The sequence below is a fragment of the Chroicocephalus ridibundus genome, chromosome Z (genome assembly GCF_963924245.1).
Source record: "Chroicocephalus ridibundus chromosome Z, bChrRid1.1, whole genome shotgun sequence".
Lineage (NCBI taxonomy): Eukaryota > Metazoa > Chordata > Aves > Charadriiformes > Laridae > Chroicocephalus > Chroicocephalus ridibundus.
Genome location: NC_086316.1, coordinates 87,213,636 through 87,240,935, shown reverse-complemented (window position 1 = coordinate 87,240,935; position 27,300 = coordinate 87,213,636).

The following is a 27,300-nucleotide window of genomic DNA, read 5'->3' as shown; positions in this document are numbered from 1 at the left end:
CTAACCCTAACCCTAACCCTAACCCTAACCCTAACCCTAACCCTAACCCTAACCCTAACCCTAACCCTAACCCTAACCCTAACCCTAACCCTAACCCTAACCCTAACCCTAACCCTAACCCTAACCCTAACCCTAACCCTAACCCTAACCCTAACCCTAACCCTAACCCTAACCCTAACCCTAACCCTAACCCTAACCCTAACCCTAACCCTAACCCTAACCCTAACCCTAACCCTAACCCTAACCCTAACCCTAACCCTAACCCTAACCCTAACCCTAACCCTAACCCTAACCCTAACCCTAACCCTAACCCTAACCCTAACCCTAACCCTAACCCTAACCCTAACCCTAACCCTAACCCTAACCCTAACCCTAACCCTAACCCTAACCCTAACCCTAACCCTAACCCTAACCCTAACCCTAACCCTAACCCTAACCCTAACCCTAACCCTAACCCTAACCCTAACCCTAACCCTAACCCTAACCCTAACCCTAACCCTAACCCTAACCCTAACCCTAACCCTAACCCTAACCCTAACCCTAACCCTAACCCTAACCCTAACCCTAACCCTAACCCTAACCCTAACCCTAACCCTAACCCTAACCCTAACCCTAACCCTAACCCTAACCCTAACCCTAACCCTAACCCTAACCCTAACCCTAACCCTAACCCTAACCCTAACCCTAACCCTAACCCTAACCCTAACCCTAACCCTAACCCTAACCCTAACCCTAACCCTAACCCTAACCCTAACCCTAACCCTAACCCTAACCCTAACCCTAACCCTAACCCTAACCCTAACCCTAACCCTAACCCTAACCCTAACCCTAACCCTAACCCTAACCCTAACCCTAACCCTAACCCTAACCCTAACCCTAACCCTAACCCTAACCCTAACCCTAACCCTAACCCTAACCCTAACCCTAACCCTAACCCTAACCCTAACCCTAACCCTAACCCTAACCCTAACCCTAACCCTAACCCTAACCCTAACCCTAACCCTAACCCTAACCCTAACCCTAACCCTAACCCTAACCCTAACCCTAACCCTAACCCTAACCCTAACCCTAACCCTAACCCTAACCCTAACCCTAACCCTAACCCTAACCCTAACCCTAACCCTAACCCTAACCCTAACCCTAACCCTAACCCTAACCCTAACCCTAACCCTAACCCTAACCCTAACCCTAACCCTAACCCTAACCCTAACCCTAACCCTAACCCTAACCCTAACCCTAACCCTAACCCTAACCCTAACCCTAACCCTAACCCTAACCCTAACCCTAACCCTAACCCTAACCCTAACCCTAACCCTAACCCTAACCCTAACCCTAACCCTAACCCTAACCCTAACCCTAACCCTAACCCTAACCCTAACCCTAACCCTAACCCTAACCCTAACCCTAACCCTAACCCTAACCCTAACCCTAACCCTAACCCTAACCCTAACCCTAACCCTAACCCTAACCCTAACCCTAACCCTAACCCTAACCCTAACCCTAACCCTAACCCTAACCCTAACCCTAACCCTAACCCTAACCCTAACCCTAACCCTAACCCTAACCCTAACCCTAACCCTAACCCTAACCCTAACCCTAACCCTAACCCTAACCCTAACCCTAACCCTAACCCTAACCCTAACCCTAACCCTAACCCTAACCCTAACCCTAACCCTAACCCTAACCCTAACCCTAACCCTAACCCTAACCCTAACCCTAACCCTAACCCTAACCCTAACCCTAACCCTAACCCTAACCCTAACCCTAACCCTAACCCTAACCCTAACCCTAACCCTAACCCTAACCCTAACCCTAACCCTAACCCTAACCCTAACCCTAACCCTAACCCTAACCCTAACCCTAACCCTAACCCTAACCCTAACCCTAACCCTAACCCTAACCCTAACCCTAACCCTAACCCTAACCCTAACCCTAACCCTAACCCTAACCCTAACCCTAACCCTAACCCTAACCCTAACCCTAACCCTAACCCTAACCCTAACCCTAACCCTAACCCTAACCCTAACCCTAACCCTAACCCTAACCCTAACCCTAACCCTAACCCTAACCCTAACCCTAACCCTAACCCTAACCCTAACCCTAACCCTAACCCTAACCCTAACCCTAACCCTAACCCTAACCCTAACCCTAACCCTAACCCTAACCCTAACCCTAACCCTAACCCTAACCCTAACCCTAACCCTAACCCTAACCCTAACCCTAACCCTAACCCTAACCCTAACCCTAACCCTAACCCTAACCCTAACCCTAACCCTAACCCTAACCCTAACCCTAACCCTAACCCTAACCCTAACCCTAACCCTAACCCTAACCCTAACCCTAACCCTAACCCTAACCCTAACCCTAACCCTAACCCTAACCCTAACCCTAACCCTAACCCTAACCCTAACCCTAACCCTAACCCTAACCCTAACCCTAACCCTAACCCTAACCCTAACCCTAACCCTAACCCTAACCCTAACCCTAACCCTAACCCTAACCCTAACCCTAACCCTAACCCTAACCCTAACCCTAACCCTAACCCTAACCCTAACCCTAACCCTAACCCTAACCCTAACCCTAACCCTAACCCTAACCCTAACCCTAACCCTAACCCTAACCCTAACCCTAACCCTAACCCTAACCCTAACCCTAACCCTAACCCTAACCCTAACCCTAACCCTAACCCTAACCCTAACCCTAACCCTAACCCTAACCCTAACCCTAACCCTAACCCTAACCCTAACCCTAACCCTAACCCTAACCCTAACCCTAACCCTAACCCTAACCCTAACCCTAACCCTAACCCTAACCCTAACCCTAACCCTAACCCTAACCCTAACCCTAACCCTAACCCTAACCCTAACCCTAACCCTAACCCTAACCCTAACCCTAACCCTAACCCTAACCCTAACCCTAACCCTAACCCTAACCCTAACCCTAACCCTAACCCTAACCCTAACCCTAACCCTAACCCTAACCCTAACCCTAACCCTAACCCTAACCCTAACCCTAACCCTAACCCTAACCCTAACCCTAACCCTAACCCTAACCCTAACCCTAACCCTAACCCTAACCCTAACCCTAACCCTAACCCTAACCCTAACCCTAACCCTAACCCTAACCCTAACCCTAACCCTAACCCTAACCCTAACCCTAACCCTAACCCTAACCCTAACCCTAACCCTAACCCTAACCCTAACCCTAACCCTAACCCTAACCCTAACCCTAACCCTAACCCTAACCCTAACCCTAACCCTAACCCTAACCCTAACCCTAACCCTAACCCTAACCCTAACCCTAACCCTAACCCTAACCCTAACCCTAACCCTAACCCTAACCCTAACCCTAACCCTAACCCTAACCCTAACCCTAACCCTAACCCTAACCCTAACCCTAACCCTAACCCTAACCCTAACCCTAACCCTAACCCTAACCCTAACCCTAACCCTAACCCTAACCCTAACCCTAACCCTAACCCTAACCCTAACCCTAACCCTAACCCTAACCCTAACCCTAACCCTAACCCTAACCCTAACCCTAACCCTAACCCTAACCCTAACCCTAACCCTAACCCTAACCCTAACCCTAACCCTAACCCTAACCCTAACCCTAACCCTAACCCTAACCCTAACCCTAACCCTAACCCTAACCCTAACCCTAACCCTAACCCTAACCCTAACCCTAACCCTAACCCTAACCCTAACCCTAACCCTAACCCTAACCCTAACCCTAACCCTAACCCTAACCCTAACCCTAACCCTAACCCTAACCCTAACCCTAACCCTAACCCTAACCCTAACCCTAACCCTAACCCTAACCCTAACCCTAACCCTAACCCTAACCCTAACCCTAACCCTAACCCTAACCCTAACCCTAACCCTAACCCTAACCCTAACCCTAACCCTAACCCTAACCCTAACCCTAACCCTAACCCTAACCCTAACCCTAACCCTAACCCTAACCCTAACCCTAACCCTAACCCTAACCCTAACCCTAACCCTAACCCTAACCCTAACCCTAACCCTAACCCTAACCCTAACCCTAACCCTAACCCTAACCCTAACCCTAACCCTAACCCTAACCCTAACCCTAACCCTAACCCTAACCCTAACCCTAACCCTAACCCTAACCCTAACCCTAACCCTAACCCTAACCCTAACCCTAACCCTAACCCTAACCCTAACCCTAACCCTAACCCTAACCCTAACCCTAACCCTAACCCTAACCCTAACCCTAACCCTAACCCTAACCCTAACCCTAACCCTAACCCTAACCCTAACCCTAACCCTAACCCTAACCCTAACCCTAACCCTAACCCTAACCCTAACCCTAACCCTAACCCTAACCCTAACCCTAACCCTAACCCTAACCCTAACCCTAACCCTAACCCTAACCCTAACCCTAACCCTAACCCTAACCCTAACCCTAACCCTAACCCTAACCCTAACCCTAACCCTAACCCTAACCCTAACCCTAACCCTAACCCTAACCCTAACCCTAACCCTAACCCTAACCCTAACCCTAACCCTAACCCTAACCCTAACCCTAACCCTAACCCTAACCCTAACCCTAACCCTAACCCTAACCCTAACCCTAACCCTAACCCTAACCCTAACCCTAACCCTAACCCTAACCCTAACCCTAACCCTAACCCTAACCCTAACCCTAACCCTAACCCTAACCCTAACCCTAACCCTAACCCTAACCCTAACCCTAACCCTAACCCTAACCCTAACCCTAACCCTAACCCTAACCCTAACCCTAACCCTAACCCTAACCCTAACCCTAACCCTAACCCTAACCCTAACCCTAACCCTAACCCTAACCCTAACCCTAACCCTAACCCTAACCCTAACCCTAACCCTAACCCTAACCCTAACCCTAACCCTAACCCTAACCCTAACCCTAACCCTAACCCTAACCCTAACCCTAACCCTAACCCTAACCCTAACCCTAACCCTAACCCTAACCCTAACCCTAACCCTAACCCTAACCCTAACCCTAACCCTAACCCTAACCCTAACCCTAACCCTAACCCTAACCCTAACCCTAACCCTAACCCTAACCCTAACCCTAACCCTAACCCTAACCCTAACCCTAACCCTAACCCTAACCCTAACCCTAACCCTAACCCTAACCCTAACCCTAACCCTAACCCTAACCCTAACCCTAACCCTAACCCTAACCCTAACCCTAACCCTAACCCTAACCCTAACCCTAACCCTAACCCTAACCCTAACCCTAACCCTAACCCTAACCCTAACCCTAACCCTAACCCTAACCCTAACCCTAACCCTAACCCTAACCCTAACCCTAACCCTAACCCTAACCCTAACCCTAACCCTAACCCTAACCCTAACCCTAACCCTAACCCTAACCCTAACCCTAACCCTAACCCTAACCCTAACCCTAACCCTAACCCTAACCCTAACCCTAACCCTAACCCTAACCCTAACCCTAACCCTAACCCTAACCCTAACCCTAACCCTAACCCTAACCCTAACCCTAACCCTAACCCTAACCCTAACCCTAACCCTAACCCTAACCCTAACCCTAACCCTAACCCTAACCCTAACCCTAACCCTAACCCCTAACCCTAACCCTAACCCCTAACCCTAACCCTAACCCCTAACCCTAACCCTAACCCCTAACCCTAACCCCTAACCCCTAACCCCTAACCCCTAACCCTAACCCCTAACCCCTAATCCCTAACCCCTAATCCCTAACCCCTAACCCTAACCCCTAACCCTAACCCCTAACCCCTAAGCTCCAACTGCTAACCCTAACCTCTAACCCCTAAATCCTGACCTGAAACTTAACTCTTTTCAAGTGTGGTTTGTGATTGGTGTGTTATGGGTTTTGATTGCTGTAGGTGTGTGAAAGAAAAATTTTTCCCCTAATTTGCATATTTGATTGGTAATTTGCATATCTGATGGGCTTATTTGCAGACTTAGTATTCTAATTGGGAGTAACCTTTGATTAGAATAATCAGAACCACAGATTATTTTAACCACTCATTACTCCCAATTAGAATACTGCTGATTTATGTATGGGGGGGGGTAACAGTATTTAGTAATAAAAGAAATAAAAATAATAAGACTGGTGCAGCAGTAGGTTTTGGCACAGGGGCTGGGAGTGACTTCATTAATTTTTTTTATTTTTTTTTTAGTTGTTTTGAAAGTGACTCCAAGCCCCTGTGCCAAAACCTACTGCTGCTTTTTAACAATTAAAATTATATGTCTACTTACAATGACCGATGCATAAAAAATGCTGGTCACACAGACATACAGTGTCAACTCAACACCCTCCACCAAATGCTCAAACTTGCTCTCTCAAAATCAACCAAACTCAATGCTACGCTGACACACAGCGTCAGACACCCAAAAACTCAGCCTCAATCACAGATGAATACAAACAGCCTGACAGACAGTCCAAGTCATGCACAGACTCTAGCATGGCCAAAGCCAAGCATGCCTCTGGATGCCGACTCCCACGCTCTCTGAGACACCTGCTCACAATCCAACACATTTCAGCTCTGACCCCCTGAGTCCCACACCATCCAAAACAGGCACATGCACCAACATTCACAACCCAAACCAGCACCGCTCATACTCAAGCACCGTCCTACACATTCACACTCAGACTCCAGACCTTCTAGACCATGCACACCCAGATGCCCACTCACCCATACGCCCAGTCACACACATATAGTAACGGTCCAAGTCTACCACCGCCACAGTCCAACTCAGCCACATCCACAGTCACACTCCAGAACATGCACCCTCATACTCCAACAGCATCCAAGTCAAACACAGTGTCCAACATCATCTGACACAAGCAGCCATCCAATCGCACTGCAGACCATGCACCCTGACACTCCAACAGCATCCACAGTCAGACAGACTCCAACACCATCCAACGCAGGGACCCACACGGTCACGCTCTGCAATGTGGACCTTCAGAATCCAACACTATCCCAGTCAAACACGGGCTCCGCCACCATCCAACTCTACCATGCAGTGTCACACTGCACAACCTGCACCCTCAGACCCCAACAGCATCCAAGTCAAACACAGACTCTGACACCATCCAACACAGACAACCACACAGGCACACTCCAGAACATGCAGCCACAGACTCCAGCAGCATCCAACTCATGCACGCACATAGTCATGCTGCAAAAATTACACTCTCAAACTCTGACACAGCCACACTCAGCAACAAGCACGCTAAGACTCCGATACAGTCTGACTCAAGCACACCCAAAAATCAAGACAAACACACATCAGACAAACAATACTAAGCTTATAATGGAGAATTAAAAAGTAGCTTTATTCTAGACAGTGGAACTAGTCCTGCTTTCACCTAAACCTTATGGAAGTTTTGTTCACAAACTTCACTGTTGGTAAATGCAGACCTTGAATCCTGATGACTGAGTTTGTGAATCCAGAAACACATTCCAAAGTCTGTTGGTCACAGACTCCTACCTGCCGCTTCCCCTGTGCCTGTTGCCGATGCCATTGTCGTCCTGGGAGCTTGATAGAGAATGCCATGCATTGCAAACATCTCCTTACTTGCCTTGGTATTCTTCCACTACATACATATTCCTTCCCTTACAACAGTGTAGCTTTTTCCCCTGAACTCTAAAATATCTCTGCCCTCTCCCTGAAGATACAGGGCCAGAGAAAGCTTCTCTCCTGCATTTGCACAGGGCTCGCTACCCAAACCACAACACAACTCTATTAAGGTGTAGTTTACCTACCAGATCTAGCTCTTGCCCCCATACACAGAACTGCACCACATGCATAGCAGCTCCCCTGCTTCATGGCGTAGTGTGATATTTCCCTCAGAATACAGCCTAAACATGTTTCATTTCCCCCTATTAGCTCATTGCAATCAATGTTCAGGTTCAACACTAATTGGGTCCTATTAGCAGTCTATGCTTCTGTAATTACCTCTGAGCAAGTTTAACACCAATACCTCAGCACAGCCAAATCTACCAGTTGACTACTTATTAACACCTAAAACCCTGACTTTCCTGGAACCTATCCACAGCTACATTTATCTACACCTTGTCCAGGCTCCCTCCTACACCATGATGGAACTTACCTGATCATTTACAACAATTACTACAAGTACCTGTACACTCCAAATGAGAACTGTTCTTGACACAACTACTTCTACCTTCCCCCCACCCCGCCACTATCAGCTCTGTTTCCACATAACACTGAAATTATCTGCTACCCTTGTAAATTCTACTGACATATCACTATAAGCCATCATCTCATCAAAACATATCACACCTTACTTCTTTCTTTTTTTGGTGCATCCAAACCAGAAGCATCCTAGCCTTCACACATTCCAAACACACCGCTCTGTCAGTGACCACACAAAACACCCACCACTCTCAGCTCCTGCCTCCCTCTGACCACCTACTGCCAGATGCCGTGCCCCCCCGCAGGCTTCGCTCCCCAGGAGCGCTGCTCACGGGGGGCTCCTAAATGTCCCTGCCTGACAAAACCCCGCCCAGAGCCCTACCTCCACCCAAACTTTGGCGACAACTGTCGCCTCGCGGAGGGGCCGGGACCAGGGGAAAAAAACCCCAGCCAGGGGAGGAAAAAAAAAAATCCCCCGGCTGGGGCTTTTTTATTCTTTCATTTGGCTCTGCGTGCCTTCGGTAAGCAAGACTCAACTCCACGTATCACCTGCGAGGCAACACCACCACCTAAACACAAGCGCCACGCACACCGCTCTCTCAACAACCACACAAAACACCCACCGCTCTCGGCTCCTGCCTCCCTCTGACCACCTACTGCCAGATGCCGTGCCCCTCCCCGCGGGCTTCGCTCCCCAGGAGCGCTGCTCACGGGGGGCTCCTAAATGTCCCTGCCTGACAAAACCCCGCCCAGAGCCCTACCTCCACCCAAACTTTGGCGACAACTGTCGCCTCGCGGAGGGGCCGGGACCAGGGGAAAAAAACCCCAGCCAGGGGAGGAAAAAAAAAATCCCCCGGCTGGGGCTTTTTTATTCTTTCATTTGGCTCTGCATGCCTTCGGTAAGCAAGACTCAACTCCACGTATCACCTGCGAGGCAACACCACCACCTAAACACAAGCGCCACGCACACCGCTCTCTCAACAACCACACAAAACACCCACCGCTCTCGGCTCCTGCCTCCCTCTGACCACCTACTGCCAGATGCCGTGCCCCTCCCCGCGGGCTTCGCTCCCCAGGAGCGCTGCTCACGGGGGGCTCCTAAATGTCCCTGCCTGACAAAACCCCGCCCAGAGCCCTACCTCCACCCAAACTGTGGTGATGACTGTCACCTTGCGGAGGGGCCGGGACCAAGGGAAAAAAAACCCCAGCCAGGGGAGGAAAAAAAAAATCCCCCGGCTGGGGCTTTTTTATTCTTTCATTTGGCTCTGCGTGCCTTCGGTAAGCAAGACTCAACTCCACGTATCACCTGCGAGGCAACACCACCACCTAAACACAAGCGCCACGCACACCGCTCTCTCAACAACCACACAAAACACCCACCGCTCTCGGCTCCTGCCTCCCTCTGACCACCTACTGCCAGATGCCATGCCCCTCCCCGCGGGCTTCGCTCCCCAGGAGCGCTGCTCACAGGGGGCTCCTAAGTGTCCCTGCCTGACAAAACCCCGCCCAGAGCCCTACCTCCACCCAAACTTTGGCGACAACTGTCGCCTCGCGGAGGGGCCGGGACCAAGGGAAAAAAAACCCCAGCCAGGGGAGGAAAAAAAAAATCCCCCGGCTGGGGCTTTTTTATTCTTTCATTTGGCTCTGCGTGCCTTCGGTAAGCAAGACTCAACTCCACGTATCACCTGCGAGGCAACACCACCACCTAAACACAAGCGCCACGCACACCGCTCTCTCAACAACCACACAAAACACCCACCGCTCTCGGCTCCTGCCTCCCTCTGACCACCTACTGCCAGATGCCGTGCCCCCCCCCGCGGGCTTCGCTCCCCAGGAGCGCTGCTCACAGGGGGCTCCTAAGTGTCCCTGCCTGACAAAACCCCGCCCAGAGCCCTACCTCCACCCAAACTGTGGTGATGACTGTCACCTTGCGGAGGGGCCGGGGGGGGGGGGAGGGGGGCGGAAATCCCCCGGCTGGGGCTTTTTTATTCTTTCATTTGGCTCTGCATGCCTTAGGTAAGCAAGACTCAACTCCACGTATCACCTGCGAGGCAACACCACCACCTAAACACAAGCGCCACGCACACCGCTCTCTCAACAACCACACAAAACACCCACCGCTCTCGGCTCCTGCCTCCCTCTGACCACCTACTGCCAGATGCCGTGCCCCTCCCCGCGGGCTTCGCTCCCCAGGAGCGCTGCTCACGGGGGGCTCCTAAATGTCCCTGCCTGACAAAACCCCGCCCAGAGCCCTACCTCCACCCAAACTTTGGCGACAACTGTCGCCTCGCGGAGGGGCCGGGACCAGGGGAAAAAAAACCCCAGCCAGGGGAGGAAAAAAAAAATCCCCCGGCTGGGGCTTTTTTATTCTTTCATTTGGCTCTGCGTGCCTTCGGTAAGCAAGACTCAACTCCACGTATCACCTGCGAGGCAACACCACCACCTAAACACAAGCGCCACGCACACCGCTCTCTCAACAACCACACAAAACACCCACCGCTCTCGGCTCCTGCCTCCCTCTGACCACCTACTGCCAGATGCCGTGCCCCCCCCCGCGGGCTTCGCTCCCCAGGAGCGCTGCTCACAGGGGGCTCCTAAGTGTCCCTGCCTGACAAAACCCCGCCCAGAGCCCTACCTCCACCCAAACTGTGGTGATGACTGTCACCTCGCGGAGGGGCCGGGGGGGGGGGGGAGGGGGGCGGAAATCCACTGGCTGGGGCTTTTTTATTCTTTCATTTGGCTCTCCGTGCCTTTGGTAAGGCAGGACTCAACTCCACTACGACCTCAATGTCAGAAGTATTAGGGACAAGGGGACATCACATCACAACAGTGTCAAATAACTAACAATTGACTAACAAATTCCCAATATGGTGCAGTACATTCACAGACAGGTTCCACTGACAAGCAAGACAAAGACAAAGCAATGCAACGCAAGACGTAACACTGTACATGACGGTATGCTGCTACACACGGTCCAATAAAGAGTGGCCGATGAAAGATTTGACGACTCCGGGACATATGCTGGCATAAGACATCAGGTGTCAGTCAAGACAACGGCAGAGCAATACAATGCTAGGTGTAACATGACACGGGGCAGTACAAGGCAATACATGCTCAAATAAACAACAACCAAGTAAAATAGCCATGATACGGTGCAGTCCTATGACAGAGTGCCTAAAATAACAACCGATACAATCACGGGGCAATACAGTGTAAGACGTACCACAATACAGGGCAGTACGAGGCGATAGGCAGCGAAATAAATTAGAGCCAATTAAAATGCCCACAAAACAGTGCAGGACAATGACACAATATTTAAAATTACAGCCAAGACCGTGACACTGTGATACAATGCAAGGCCTACCAGTATACAAGGTAGTAAAAGCCATCACTGGGGCAAACAAAGAACAATTGTTTGCAAAATTAACAGTACATTACTGTACGATCCCAGACGCTCTGAAGTGACAGTCAGGAAAATGACAGCGCGATACAATGCGAGACATAACAGTACATGGGGCAGTAAAAGCCAACATGCAATCACATAAAGAATGGCATGCTAACAAATACACAACACTGTAGCGCTATGAGACAAGGTCTAAAAGGATGATTGAGACCGTGACATGGTGATACGACACAAGACGTCACATTGTACGGAGCGGTACAGCGCAATACATGGTCAAGAAAACAGCCACCAAATAAAATATTAACAATACAGTGCAGTCCTATGATACATTGTCTAAAATAACAAATCGAGACAGTGACAAGGCGATACAATGCAAGATCTAACGGTATATTGGGCAGCACAAGGCAACATGCGGCCAAAGAACAGACAATTAAAACACACAATACAGTGCAGCACTATGACACGATCTCTAAAGTTACAATCGAGACATTGACAGGACAATACAATGCAAGGCATTACAGTATACCAGGCAGCGCAAAGCGATATGCAGACAAATAAATAACATGGGACTCAAAAATTGACAATACGCTCCAGTACAATCCCAGGAACTCAGATATGACAGTCAAGAAAATTACAGGGCGATACAACAGAAGACATTACAGCATACAGGGCGGTACAAGCCAATGCATGGTCAAATAAAGAACAGCTGATTCGAAAATTGACAAGACTCTGAAGTACAATCCCAGGTGGTCTGAAATAAGCCAACACAATGACAAAGAATTACAATGCAAGACGTGACAGTATACAGGGCGCTGCAAGGCAATACCAGGTCAAATAAAAAAAAAACGCTAAAAAATTCACAATACATCGCAGTCCTATGACAAAACGTCAAGAATGACCGTCAAAACAAGGACAGAGCAATGAAAGACAAGTCATAACACAATACAGGGAAGTACAAGACAAGACACATTCAAATAAATAACAGTCAATTACCATACCCACAATACAATTGAGTCCTATGACACAACATCTAAAATGACAAATCGATACAATGACAGGACAATACTACAATGCACAACATCGCGTTATACAGAGCAACAGAAGGCAATAAACAGTCAAATAAATAACAACCGATTCAAAATTTAACTGTATAGGGCACTACACTTGCAGATGGTCTGAAGTGACAATCGATACAATGATAGGGCCATATGATACAAGACATAACATGACACAGGGCAGTACAAGGCAATACGCAGCTTAATGAAAAGCAACGCATTAAAATACCAACAATGCAACACAGTCCTATGACACAATGTCTAAAATGACAATCGATACAATGATGACGCACTGCAATACAGATATCGAGCTATACAGTGGTACAAGGCAATACACGGTCAAAAAATCAAGCACATAAAATACTAACAATATGGTGCAGTCCTATGACAGATTGTCTAAAAAGACAGTCAAGACAATCACAGAGCAACACGATGCTATACATACCACAATACAGGGCAGCACGAGGCAATACGTGGCCAAATGAATAACAGCCAATACCCACAACAGAATGCAGCGCTATGACACCATGTCTAAAATGTCAGTCAGGACAATGACAAAATGATAGAATGCAAGATATCACGGTATACAGGGCGCTACAAGGCAATACGCAGTCAAATAACTAACAGTCAACGTACTGCACTGCATTGTGAATTTTGTTAATCGTAGACGGTCTGAATTGACAGTCCACGCGATGACAGTGCGATACAACGCAAGACATAAGGCTGTACAGGAGCAGTACACAGCAATATGCGGTCGTTTAAAAAAAACAGCCGATGAAAAAATTCACAATACGGTGCAGTCCTATGACACAATGTCTAAGATGACAGTAAAAACAATACCATAGCAATACAGTGCAAGACGTAACGGTATAGCAGGCAGGACAAGTCAATATGCAGTCAAATCAAGAATGGCCGATTAAAATAACCGCAATACAGTGCAATGCTATGACACAATCTCTAAAATGACAATCGAGACACTGACGGGGCAATACAATGCAACACATAACAGTATACAGGGCAGTACAGGGTAAATACCAAGTCACATAAAAAAACAGCCGATGAAAAAATTAACAATACAGTTCAATATAATCCCAGACAGTCTGAAGTGACAGTCAATGAGCAGGCAATACAAAGCTAGACATAATAGCAGGCATAACACCATAACACAGTCAAATAAATAACAGCCTGTTACAATACCCACAATACATTACAGTCCTAGGACACGATGTCTACAGTGACAGTTAAGACAGTGACGGAGCAACACAATGCAAGACATAACATTATACAGGGCAGTTCAAGGCCAATACGCAATCAAATAAGGAATGACCAAACACAAAACTGACATTACAGTGCAGTACTATGACAGAATGTCACAAGAGACAGTCAAAACCGTGACACGCTTATACAAAGGAATACGTAACACAATACTGAACAGTACAAGGGAATACACAATGCACTACAGCACTAATTAAAGAAAAACCACAATACAGCGCAGCACAATCAAACACAGTCTCAGGTGGCAGGAAAGGCAGTTACAGAGGAATAACATTTGAGACAGAACACCATACAGGCCAGTCCAAGCCGGTACGCGGGCACATAAAGTACAACTGATTAAGAAGCTCACGATATGGTGCCTGTCAATGCTAGAATGTATCGGATGGCTCTTGGGACAGTCACAGTCACAAATACAATACAACATATCAGAAAATGAAGGGCAGGACAAAGCAATAAAAAGTTAAATATAGAGCAACGGATCAAATCCACCCACAATGCAGTGCCGTAAAATCCCAGAGAGTCTCAAATGACAGTCCAGACAATGACAGGGTAATAAAATGCAAGACGTGACAGTATACAGGGAGGTACAATGCTATACAGAATAAAGTAAGGAACGACCGATCGAAACCCCACAATAAAGAACGGTATGATTCCAAACAGTCTCGGGTGGCAATCGAGACGGTTCCAGGGTGGCAGAATTGAAGACACGACATTACGCAGTGCCATATAATGCTGTATGCAATCAAATAAATACCAACTGATAAAAAAAAACCCACAACGCCATGGCAGGACAACAAAAAAATAAATGAGATGACAGTCCAGATTATGACAGGGCAATACAATGTGAGACATAACACAATACAGGGTGGTACAGTACAATACTCAGTCAAAAATAAACAACCCATTAAATAACCCGTAATACAGTGCAGGACAATGCCAATATATGCAGGACAGCAGCCAGGAGGATGACAGAGCAGTACAAGACAAAATGTAACACAATACAGGGCGCTGCAATGACAAAATATATCAGATAGCAGTCAGAACGACAACAGGGCAATGCAATGCAAGACAACACAGCACAAGGCGGTAACGACGCAATGCGTGCTCAAGAAGAGCAACCGATAAAACTCCCCAAATACATATGAGGACAATCCCAGAATGTCTAAAATGCCAGTGAAGAGAATGACACAGCAATACAGGCCACTGCCATGCAGGGGAGCAGAAAAGGGCTCTTGGGCTGGCCATTATTGATAGAGTAAGCTAATTAACTTATAGTCACATTAGCATTGGAAGAAAATATGTAGGTCCCCACTGGAGACAGACTCGGGCCTGTATTGCAAGCCATCCCCCAAAGTAGAACTACCACTCATAACAGCTTCCACTGATGGTTATAGCTCAAACAGCAACCTGGGGAAGAAAAAGAGAACTAAAAAGCAAAAGGGAGAGAAAAAAGAGAAACAGGGTGGCGGGGGGAGGAGGGGGACGGGGGGAAGAAGAGGAAAAAAAGGGGGCAGGCCGTGGAAGAGAGAAAAAAAAGAGGACAGCAGAAGAGAAGAAAAAATAAAAGGGGGCAGCTGTGGAGAAGAAGAGAAAAAACGGGGCAGAGGGGCGGAAGAAAAAAAAAAAGAGGGGCAGAGGGAATAAGAGAAAAAAACCAAGGGGGCGGCAGTGGGCAGAGAAGAAAAAAAAGGGGGCAGTGGGAGAAGAGAAGAAAAGAGGGGGCTGGGCAGGAAGAAAAAAAAAAGGGGAGCAGAGGGGCAAAAAGAAGAAAAAAGGGAGCAGGGGAGGGAAAGAAGCAAAAAAGGGGGCTGGCAGGGAAAGAGAAGAAGAAAAAGGGGGGTTGGGGAGGACGAGGAAAAGAAGAAAAACAGAAGCAAAGGGGGGGAAAGCAAGAAAAAAGGGGGCTGGCGGGGCTAGAGAAGAAAGAAAAGGGGGCAGCTGTGGGGAAGAGAAGAAAAAAAGGGGGCAGAGAGGTGGAAGAGAAGAAAAAAGGGGGCGGCAGGGGGAAGAGAAGGAAAAAAATGGGGGAAGAGGGGGAGGAGAAAAAAGGGGGCAGAGAGGAGGGAAGACAATAAAAAGGGGGGCAGGAGGGGGGAAGAGGAAAAAAGTGGATGGGACGGGAAAGAGAAGAAGAAAAAGGGAGGCTGGGGAGGAAGAGAAAAAAAGGAAGCGGCGGGGGGAAGACAAGAAAAAAAGGGGAATGGGGGGAGGAGGAAAACACAGAGGGGCAGAGAGGAGGGAAGACAATAAAAAGGGGGGCAGAAGGGGGAAGAGGAAAAAGTGGACTGTGTGGGAAGAAAAGAAGAAAAAAAGAGAGGGTGGCCGGACGGCGAAAGACAAGAAAAAAAGAGAGGGCGGCCGGACGGCGAAAGACAAGAAAAAAAGAGAGGGCGGCCGGACGGCGAAAGACAAGAAAAAAAAAAGGAGCAGGGGGGAAAGAAGGAAAAAAAGGGGTGCGGCAGGGGAAGAGGAAAAAAGGGGGGGCAGCTGGCGGGGGAAGAGAAGGAAAAAAGGGGGGCAGAAGGGCAAAAGAGGAAAAAAGGGGGGCAGACAGGCTGAACAGGAAAATAAAAGTGGGGCAGAGGGGGTAAGAAGACAAAAGGGGGTGGCAGTGGGAAGAGAAGAAAAAAGGGGGCGGCTATACGGAAGGGAAGAGAAAAAAGGGGGCAGCTATAGGGAAGGGAAGAGGAAAAAGGGGGGCAGAGGGGCGGAGAGGATAAAAAAGTGGGCGGCAGTGGGAAGATGAAAAAGGGGAGCTGGGGAGGAAGAGGAGGAAAAAAAAAGACGGGCAGCGGGGGTAAGAAAAAAGGGGCTGCTGTGGGAAGATAAGAAAAAAGGAGGGCAGAGAAGCAGAAGAGTAAAAAAAAGAGGAAGCAGCTGTGGGGAGAGAAGAAAAACAGGGGGTGAAAGGGGTGGAGGAGGAAAAAAGGGTGGGGAAAAGGGGCGGAGGAGGAAAAAGAGGGGCAGCAGTAGGAAGAGAAGAAAAAGGGGGCTGGGGAGTAAGAGAAGGAAAAAAACCAATGGGCAGCTGTGGGAAGAGTAGAAAAAAAGGGGGCAGAGGGGCGGAAGAGGAAAAAAGGGGGCGGCTGTGGGGAGAGAAGAAAAAAGGGGGCGCTGTGGGGAGAGAAGAAAAAAAAGGGGGCGGCTGTGGGGAGAGAAGAAAAAGGGGGCAGAGGGGTGGAAGAGGAAAAAAGGGGGCGGCTGTGGGAGAGAAGAAAAAAGGGGGGCAGACGGGCGGAAGAAAAAAAGGGGGTGGCTGTGGGGAGAGAAGAAAAAGAGGGGGAAAGGGGCGGAAGAGGGAAAGAAGGCTGGGGAGGAAGAGGAGGAAAAAAGCCTGGGGAAAGGGGCGGAAGAGGAGGAAAAAAGCTGGGGGGAAAGGGGCGGAAGAGGAAAAAAGGGTACAGCAGTGGGAAGAGAAGAAAAAAGTGGGCTGGACAGGAAGAGGAAAAAAAAACAACGGGCAGCTATGGGAGAGTAGAAGAGAGGGGGGTCTGTGGGAAGGGGAGAGAAAAACCGGGGGTCTGTGGGAAGGAGGAAGAAACAAAAGGGGGACAAAAGGGTGAAAGAAAATAAAGGGGGGCGGCCCTTTGGAAGACAAGTAAAAAGGGGCTGGGAAGAAAGAGGAAAAAAATAGGGGCAGCCGTGGGGACGAGAAGAAGAAAAGTGGGTGGCGGGGGAAGAAAAGAAAAGGGGAGTAGGGTGGTAAAAAGAAGCAAAGAAGGGGAGAAAAGGGGCAGGAGAGGAAAAAAGGGGGCGGATGTGGGAAGAGAATAAAAAGGGGAGAAAAGGGGCAGGAGAGGAAAAAAGGGGGCGGATGTGGGAAGAGAATAAAAAAAGGGAGAAAAGGGGCAGGAGAGGAAAAAAGGGGGCGGATGTGGGAAGAGAATAAAAAAGGGGAGAAAAGGGGCAGGAGAGGAAAAAAGGGGGCGGATGTGGGAAGAGAATAAAAAAGGGGAGAAAAGGGGCAGGAGAGGAAAAAAGGGGGCGGATGTGGGAAGAGAATAAAAAAGGGGAGAAAAGGGGCAGGAGAGGAAAAAAGGGGGCGGATGTGGGAAGAGAATATAAAAGGGGAGAAAAGGGCAGGAGAGGAAAAAAGGGGGCGGATGTGGGAAGAGAATAAAAAGGGAGAAAAGGGGCAGGAGAGGAAAAAAGGGGGCGGATGTGGGAAGATAATATAAAAGGGGAGAAAAGGGGCAGGAGAGGAAAAAAGGGGGCGGATGTGGGAAGATAATATAAAAGGGGAGAAAAGGGGCAGGAGAGGAAAAAAGGGGGACGGGGGGCGGAAAGGAAGAAAATAAAAAAGGGGAGAAAAGGGGCAGGAGAGGAAAAAAGGGGGACGGGGCGGAAAGGAAGAAAATAAAAAGGGGAGAAAAGGGGCAGGAGAGGAAAAAAGGGGGACGGGGGGCGGAAAGGAAGAAAATAAAAAGGGGAGAAAAGGGGCAGGAGAGGAAAAAAGGGGGACGGGGGGCGGAAAGGAAGAAAACGGGGGACGGGGGGGCGGAAAGGAAGAAAACGGGGGACGGGGGGCGGAAGAGGAAAAAAGGGGGGAAAGAGGCGGAAGAGGAGAAGACAGGGGGGTGGCTGTGGGGAGGGGAGAGAAAAAACAGGGGGGCTGTGGGAATGAGGAAGAAACAAGAGGGGACAGAAGGGCAGAAGAGGAAAAAGGGGGGCAGCAGTGGGAATAGAAGGAAAAGGGGGCTGCGAAGGAAGAGGAAAAAATATAGGGGTGGCTGTGAGGAAGAGAAGGAGAAAAGGGGGCTGGATGGGAAAAAAAGTAAGAGGGGAGCAGGGGGGCAAAAAGAAGGAAAAAAGGGGGCAGCGGTGGGAAGAAAAAAGGTGGGGAAGGGGCGGAAGAGGAAAAAACAGCGGGGGAAGGGGTCAGCCGTGGGGAAGGGAAGCGAAAAAAGGGGTCAGCCGTGGGAAGGGAAGCGAAAAAAGGGGTCAGCCGTGGGGAAGGGAAGCGAAAAAAGGGGTCAGCCGTGGGAAGGGAAGCGAAAAAAGGGGTCAGCCGTGGGGAAGGGAACGAAAAAAGGGGTCAGCCGTGGGGAAGGGAAGCGAAAAAAGGGGTCAGCCGTGGGGAAGGGAAGCTAAAGAGAGGGGGCTGGACGGGAAGAAAAGAAAGAGAGGGGGCTGGACGGGAAGAAAAGAAAGAGAGGGGGCTGGACGGGAAGAAAAGAAAGAGAGGGGGCTGGACGGGAAGAAAGAAAGAGAGGGGGCTGGACGGGAAGAAAAGAAAGAGAGGGGGCTGGACGGAAGAAAAGAAAGAGAGGGGGCTGGACGGGAAGAAAAGAAAAAAGGGGAGCAGGAAGGCAAAAACAAGGAAAAGAGGGGGGCAGCAAGGGAAGAGAAAAAAGGGGGAAAGGGGCAGAAGAGGAAAAGAGGGGGTGGCCGTGGGGAGAAAATAAAAAGGCAGGGGAAAAAGGGGCAGAAGAGGGAAAAAAGGGAGAGGGGCGGAAGAGGAAAAAAAGGGTCGGCTGTGGGGAAGGGAAGCGAAAAAAAGGGGTCGGCTGTGGGAAGGGAAGCGAAAAAAAGGGTCGGCTGTGGGGAAGGGAAGCGAAAAAAAGGGTCGGCTGTGGGGAAGGGAAGCGAAAAAAAGGGTCGGCTGTGGGGAAGGGAAGCGAAAAAAAGGGTCGGCTGTGGGGAAGGGAAGCGAAAAAAGGGTCGGCTGTGGGAAGGGAAGCGAAAAAAGGGGTCGGCGCGGTAAGAACAGAATAATAAGGGAGCAGGGGACAAAAAGAAGGAAAGAAGGGGGGCAGCGGGGGAAGAGAAAAAAGGGGCAGCAGATGAAAAAACGGGGGGAAAGGGGCAGCAGATGAAAAACGGGGTCGGCCGTGGGGAAGGGAAGAAAAAAGGGGGGCTGGACGGGAAGAAAAAAGGGGAGCAGGAGGGCAGAAGAGAAAAGAAATGAGGGAGAGGGGCAGAAGAGGGGAAAAAAGGGGGGGGAAAGGGGCGGAAGAGGGAAAAAAGGGGGCTGGGAGTAAGAGAAGGAAAAAAACAACGGGCAGCTGTGGGAAGAGTAGAAAAAAGGGGTGGGCTGTAGGAAGAGGAGAAAAAAAGGGGGGCAGAGGGGCGGAAGAAAGAAAAAGGGGGCCGGCTGTAGGGAAGGGAAGAAAAGTAAAAGGGGGCCGGAGGGAAGAAAAGAAAAAGAGGGGAACAGGGAGGCAAAAACAAGGAAAAGAGGGGGCAGCGGGGGAAGAGGAAAAAAAAGGGGGGCGGCTTTGGGCAGGGAAGAGAAAAAAAAAGGAAGACAGAAGGGCAGAAGAGGAAAAAAGTGGGCTAGAGGGGTAAGAGGAAAAAAAGGGGCACGGCCTTGAGGAAGAGAAGAGAAAAAAGGGGGCAGCTGGGAAGGAAGAAGAAAAAAAAAGGGGGACAGAGGGGCAGAAGAGGAAAAAAAAGTGGGGTAGAGGCGGTTAGAGAAAAAAGGGGGGCAGTAATGAGAGGAGAAGAAAAAAAGGGGCTGAGAAGGAACGGGAAAAAATAGGGGCGGCCGTTCGGAAGAGAAGAAGCAAAGGGGGTGGCAGGGTAAGAAAAAAAAAGGGGGGCTGGATGGGAAGAAAAGAAGCGGAGCGGGGGGCAAAAAGAAGGAAAAAAGGGGGCTGGATGGGAAGAGAAAAAACAGGGAGCGGGGGGGGCAAAAAGAAGGAAAAAAGGGGGGCTGGATGGGAAGAGGAAAAAAGGGGAGCGGGGGGCAAAAAGAAGGAAAAAAGGGGGCTGGATGGGAAGAGAAAAAACGAGGAGCGGGGGGCAAAAAGAAGGAAAAAAGGGGGGCTGGATGGGAAGAGGAAAAAAGGGGAGCGGGGGGGCAAAAAGAAGGAAAAAAGGGGGCTGGATGGGAAGAGGAAAAAAGGGGAGCGGGGGGGCAAAAAGAAGGAAAAAAGGGGGGCTGGATGGGAAGAGAAAAAACGAGGAGCGGGGGGCAAAAAGAAGGAAAAAAGGGGGGCTGGATGGGAAGAGGAAAAAAGGGGAGCGGGGGGGCAAAAAGAAGGAAAAAAGGGGGGCTGGATGGGAAGAGGAAAAAAGGGGAGCGGGGGGGCAAAAAGAAGGAAAAAAGGGGGGCTGGATGGGAAGAGAAAAAACGAGGAGCGGGGGGGCAAAAAGAAGGAAAAAAGGGGGGCTGGATGGGAAGAAAAGAAGCGGAGCGGGGGGCAAAAAGAAGGAAAAAAGGGGGGCTGGATGGGAAGAGAAAAAACGGGGAGCGGGGGGGCAAAAAGAAGGAAAAAAGGGGGGCTGGATGGGAAGAGAAAAAAACGGGGAGCGGGGGGGCAAAAAGAAGGAAAAAAGGGGGGCTGGATGGGGAAGAGAAAAAAACGGGGAGCGGGGGGGCAAAAAGAAGGAAAAAAGGGGGGCTGGATGGGGAAGAGAAAAAAGGGGGAGCGGGGGGGCAAAAAGAAGGAAAAAAGGGGGGCTGGATGGGGAAGAGAAAAAAGGGGGAGCGGGGGGCAAAAGAAGGAAAAAAGGGGGGCTGGATGGGGAAGAGAAAAAAACAAGGGGGCGGCTGTGGGGCGAGAAGAAAAACAAGGGGGCGGCTGTGGGGCGAGAAGAAAAACAAGGGGCGGCTGTGGGGCGAGAAGAAAAACAAGGGGGCGGCTGTGGGGCGAGAGAAAAACAAGGGGCGGCTGTGGGGCGAGAAGAAAAAACAAGGGGGCGGCTGTGGGCGAGAAGAAAAACAAGGGGGCGGCTGTGGGGCGAGAAGAAAAACAAGGGGCGGCTGTGGGGCGGAAGAGGAAAAAAGGGGGGAAAAGAGGGGCGGAAGAGGAAAAAAGGGGGGAAAAGTGGGGCGGAAGAGGAAAAAAGGGGGGAAAAGAGGGGCGGAAGAGGAAAAAAGGGGGGAAAAGAGGGGCGGAAGAGGGAAAAAGGAGGGAAAAGGGGCGGAAGAGGGAAAAAGGAGGGAAAAGGGGCGGAAGAGGGAAAAAGGAGGGAAAAGGGGCAGGGGAAGAAAAGATAAAAGGGGAGCAGGGGGGCATAAAGAAGGAAAAAAGGGGGGCGGCGGGGGAAGGGAAAAAATAGGGTGGTGGGAAGAGAAGAAAAGAGGGGAGCAGGGGGCATAAAGAAGGAAAAAAGGGGGGCAGCGGGGGAAGGGAAAAAATAGGGTGGTGGGAAGAGAAGAAAAGAGGGGAGCAGAAGGGCGGAAGAGGAAAAAAAGGGGAAAAGGGAGCAGCTGTGGTGAGAGAAGGAAAAAAAGGTGGGAAAACGGGCGGAAGACAAGAAAAAGGGGCGGGCTGTGGGAAGAGTAGAAAAAAGGTGGGAAAACGGGCGGAAGACAAGAAAAAGGGGCGGGCTGTGGGAAGAGTAGAAAAAAGGTGGGAAAACGGGCGGAAGACAAGAAAAAGGGGCGGGCTGTGGGAAGAGGAGGAAAAAGACGACGGGCGGCTGTGGGAAGAGGAGGAAAAAGACGACGGGCGGCTGTGGGAAGAGGAGGAAAAAGACGACGGGCGGCTGTGGGAAGAGGAGGAAAAAGGGGCGCGGCAGTGGGTAATAGAGAAAAAGGGGGCTGGGAAGGAAGATGAAAAAAATAGGGGCAGTCGTTTGGAAGAGAAGAAAAGAGGGGGCGGCTGTGAGGAAAAGAAGAAGAAAAGGGGGCGGCGGGGGAAGGGAAAAAAAATGAGGGTGGTGGGAAGAGAGTAAAAAAGGGGGCAGAAGGGCAGAATAGGAGAAAGAGGGGGAACAGCGGGCGGCTGTGGTGAGAGAAGAAAAAAAAGGGGGCAGACAGGCAGAATAGGAAAAAAAAGGGGGGAACAGCGGGCGGCTGTGGTGAGAGAAGAAAAAAGGGGGCAGAAGGGCAGAATAGGAAAAAAAAGGGGGGAACAGCGGGCGGCTGTGGTGAGAGAAGAAAAGAGGGGTGAAAAGGGGCGGAGGAGAAGGAAAAAAACAACAGGCGGGTGTAGGAAGAGTAGAAAAAAGGGGCGGGCTGTGGGAAAAGTAGAAAAAGGAGGTGGCTGTGGGGAGAGAAGAAAAAAAAGGGGCAGAAGGGCGGAAGAGGAAAGAATAGGGGGGAAAAGGGGTGGGAGAGGGAAAAAAGACGGGCGGTGGGGGAAGAAAAGAAAAAAGGGGAGCAGGGAGGCAAAAAGAAGGGAAAAAAGACGGGCGGTGGGGGAAGAAAAGAAAAAAGGGGAGCAGGGAGGCAAAAAGAAGGGAAAAAAGACGGGCGGTGGGGGAAGAAAAGAAAAAAGGGGAGCAGGGAGGCAAAAAGAAGGGAAAAAAAGACGGGCGGTGGGGCGGAAGGGGAAAAAAGGGGGGAAGGGGGAGGAAGAGGAGGAAAAAAACAACAGGCAGCTGTGGGAAGGGCAGAGAAAAAAGGGGGCAGGCCAGAGGGGCGGAAGGGGGGGAAAAAAAGGGGTCAGCAGTTGGAAGGGGGGAAAAAAGGGGGCTTGGGAGGAATAGGAGGAAAAAAACGACGGGCAGCTGTGGGAAGAGTAGAGAAAAGGGGGCCAAAGGGGCGAGAGAGGGAAAAAAGGGGGGGGCCAAAGGGGCGAGAGAGGGAAAAAAGGGGGGGGCCAAAGGGGCGAGAGAGGGAAAAAAGGGGGGGGCCAAAGGGGCGAGAGAGGGAAAAAAGGGGGGGGCCAAAGGGGCGAGAGAGGGAAAAAAGGGGGGGGCCAAAGGGGCGAGAGAGGGAAAAAAGGGGGGGGCCAAAGGGGCGAGAGAGGGAAAAAAGGGGGGGGCCAAAGGGGCGAGAGAGGGAAAAAAGGGGGGGGCCAAAGGGGCGAGAGAGGGAAAAAAGGGGGGGGCCAAAGGGGCGAGAGAGGGAAAAAAGGGGGGGGCCAAAGGGGCGAGAGAGGGAAAAAAGGGGGGGGCCAAAGGGGCGAGAGAGGGAAAAAAGGGGGGGGCCAAAGGGGCGAGAGAGGGAAAAAAGGGGGGGGCGGCTGTGAGGAAGAGAAGAAAGGGGGGGGCGGCTGTGAGGAAGAGAAGAAAAGGGGGGGCGGCTGTGAGGAAGAGAAGAAAAGGGGGGGCGGCTGTGAGGAAGAGAAGAAAAGGGGGGGCGGCTGTGAGGAAGAGAAGAAAAGGGGGGGCGGCTGTGAGGAAGAGAAGAAAAGGGGGGGCGGCTGTGAGGAAGAGAAGAAAAGGGGGGAGCGGCTGTGAGGAAGAGAAGAAAAGGGGGGAGCGGCTGTGAGGAAGAGAAGAAAAGGGGGGAGCAGGGGGCAAAAATAGGAAAAAAGGGAGGCGGCGGGGGAAGGGAAAAAACATGAGGGTGGTGGGAAGAGAGGAAAAAAGGGGGCAGAAGGGCAGAATAGGAAAAAAAGGGGGGAAAGGGGTGGCTGTGGTGAGAGAAGAAAAAAAGGGGGCAGAAGGGCGCGAGAGAAGAAAAGGGGGCTGGGAAGGAAGAGGAGGAAAAAACAACAGGCGGCCGTTGGGGAGAGGGGGAAAAAAAAGGGGGCAGAATAGGGGAAAAAAAAGGGGGCAGAAGGGCCAGCTGTGGTGAGAGTAGAAAAAATGGGGTGAGAAGCTGTGGAAGAGTAGAAAAAATGGGGCAGAAGGGGCTGAAGAGGGAAAAACGGGGGGGAAAATGGCGGAAAAGAAGAGAAATGGGGTTGGGGAGTAAGAGAAAAAAAAAGACAGACGGCTGTGGGGAGAGAAGAGAAAACGGGGGGCAAACAGGGGCGGAGGAGGGAAAAACGACGGGCGGCTGCGGGAAGGGTGGAAACAAAAGGCGCGGGCTGCGGGAAGGGTGGAAACAAAAGGCGCGGGCTGCGGGAAGGAAAAGCAAACAAAAGGGGGACAGAGGGGCGGAAGAGGGTAAAAAGGGGGCTGGGGAGGAATAGGAGGAAAAAAACGACGGGCGGCTGTGGGAAGAGTAGAAAGAAAAGGGGGGCAGAGGGGCAAAAGAGGAAAAAAATGGGGGCAGCAGGGGAGGAAAAAAAGAGGGGGCTGGATGGGAAGAAAAATAAAGGGAGTGGCTTTGGGGAAGGGAAGAAAAAATAGGGGGACAGAGGGGCGGAAGAGAAAAATAAAGTGGGGTAGAGGAGGTAAGAGGAAAAAAGGGGGGCAGCAATAAGAAGAGAAGAAAAAAGGGGGCTGGGAAGGAATAGGAAAAAAATAGGGGCGGACGTGAGGACAAGAAGAGAAAAAAAAAAAGGGGAGCAGGGTGGCCGCTGTGGGGAAGGGAAGAGAAAAAAAAAAAGGGGAGCAGGGTGGCCGCTGTGGGGAAGGGAAGAGAAAAAAAAAAAGGGGAGCAGGGTGGCCGCTGTGGGGAAGGGAAGAGAAAAAAAAAAGGGGAGCAGGGTGGCCGCTGTGGGGAAGGGAAGAGAAAAAAAAAAGGGGGAGCAGGGTGGCCGCTGTGGGGAAGGGAAGAGAAAAAAAAAAAGGGGAGCAGGGTGGCCGCTGTGGGGAAGGGAAGAGAAAAAAAAAAAGGGGAGCAGGGTGGCCGCTGTGGGGAAGGGAAGAGAAAAAAAAAAAAGGGGAGCAGGGTGGCCGCTGTGGGGAAGGGAAGAGAAAAAAAAAAAAGGGGGAGCAGGGTGGCCGCTGTGGGGAAGGGAAGAGAAAAAAAAAAAGGGGGAGCAGGGTGGCCGCTGTGGGGAAGGGAAGAGAAAAAAAAAAGGGGGAGCAGGGTGGCCGCTGTGGGGAAGGGAAGAGAAAAAAAAAAAGGGGGAGCAGGGTGGCCGCTGTGGGGAAGGGAAGAGAAAAAAAAAAGGGGGAGCAGGGTGGCCGCTGTGGGGAAGGGAAGAGAAAAAAAAAAAGGGGAGCAGGGTGGCCGCTGTGGGGAAGGGAAGAGAAAAAAAAGGGGGCGGCTGTGGGAAGGAAGAGGAATAAAAGGGGGCGGCTGTGGGAAGGAAGAGGAATAAAAGGGGGCGGCTGTGGGAAGGAAGAGGAATAAAAGGGGGCGGCTGTGGGAAGGAAGAGGAATAAAAGGGGGCGGCTGTGGGAAGGAAGAGGAATAAAAGGGGGCGGCTGTGGGAAGGAAGAGGAATAAAAGGGGGCGGCTGTGGGAAGGAAGAGGAATAAAAGGGGCAGAAGAGGAAAATAAAGTGGGGTAGAGGGGGTATGAGAAAAAAGGGGGGCGGCCGTTCGGAAGAGGGGGAGCAGGGGGCGAAAAGAAGGAAAAAAGGGGGGCGGCAGGGGAAGAGAGAAAAAGGGGGTGGAAGAGGAAAAAAATAGGGGCGGCCGTGGGGAAGGGAAGGGAAGAAAAAAGAGGGGGCAGCGGCAGGGAGCAGGGGAAGAAAAAAGAGGGGGCAGCTGGGAAGGAAGAAAAAAAGGGGGGCTGGGGGGGAGAAAAAAGAAAGGAGGGATCACACCACCACAGTGCTCCAATTTAGAAAAAAAAATTAAGAAACTCACAATTCAGTACAATACAATCCCAGACACTCTAGAGTAAATCAGGACAACGACAGGGCCTTACAGTGCAAGAAATAACCTTATACAGAGAGGTGCATGGCACTACACACTCAGATAAAGAACAGCCAATGGAAAAATTGAAAATACATTGCCATCAAATGTTAGAAAACATCAGATGTCATTCAAGACAACGACAGAGCGACACAACGGAAGGCATAACACAATACTGGGCAGTACAAGGCAATATGTAGCTAAACAAAGAACAACTGATGAAAAAATTCACAACAGAGCACAGTCTTATGACAATCTCCAAAGCGACCATTACGACAATGACAGGGCGATACAATGCCACACATTACAGTATACAGGGCAGTACAACCCAATATGCAGACAAGTAAGCGACAACCAATTACAAGACCCACAATACAGTACACTACAATGCCAAACAGTCTCAGATGTCGGTCAAGACAATGACAGGGCAATACAGTGCAAGACATAACATTATGCGGGTCAGTACAAGGCAATACACAGTCAAAAAAAGAACAGTAAATTACAATACCCAAAACACACTGCAGTACAATGGCAAATCCCACGTGTCAGTCAAGACAATGTCAACGCAAAACGGAACACCGTGCAGGGCAGTCCAAGGCAATACCCAGTCAAATAAAGAACAGCCAGTCAGAAAACCCACACTACGCTGCCGTACAATCTCAAGAAGTCTCAGATGGCAGTCAAGACAATTACAGGGTAATACAGTGCAAGATGTGACACAATGCAGTCCAGCGCAAGGAAATACGTAGCCAAATAAAGAACAGACAGTTAAAAAATTCACAATGCAGTGCACTAGTATGACACAATGGATCAGATGGCAATCAAGATGATGACGGGGCAATACAAGGCAAGACGCGACACCATACGGGGACAGACAAGGCAATATGCGGTTGTTGCGGGCAGAGCGATTAACTTCACTCCTGAGAGGGAAGTCGAGAAACATTTAGAAACACACACACACAGTGATTCTCCAAAGGTAGCAGTGCACGAGACAGCGTTTTACCAGATTCCATGGCCACGTACCCCGGATTATTAACTGCCTAGGGGCCAGGGTCAGACAAGCTGACAGGGAGGCCCTCCCGTTGAGTCA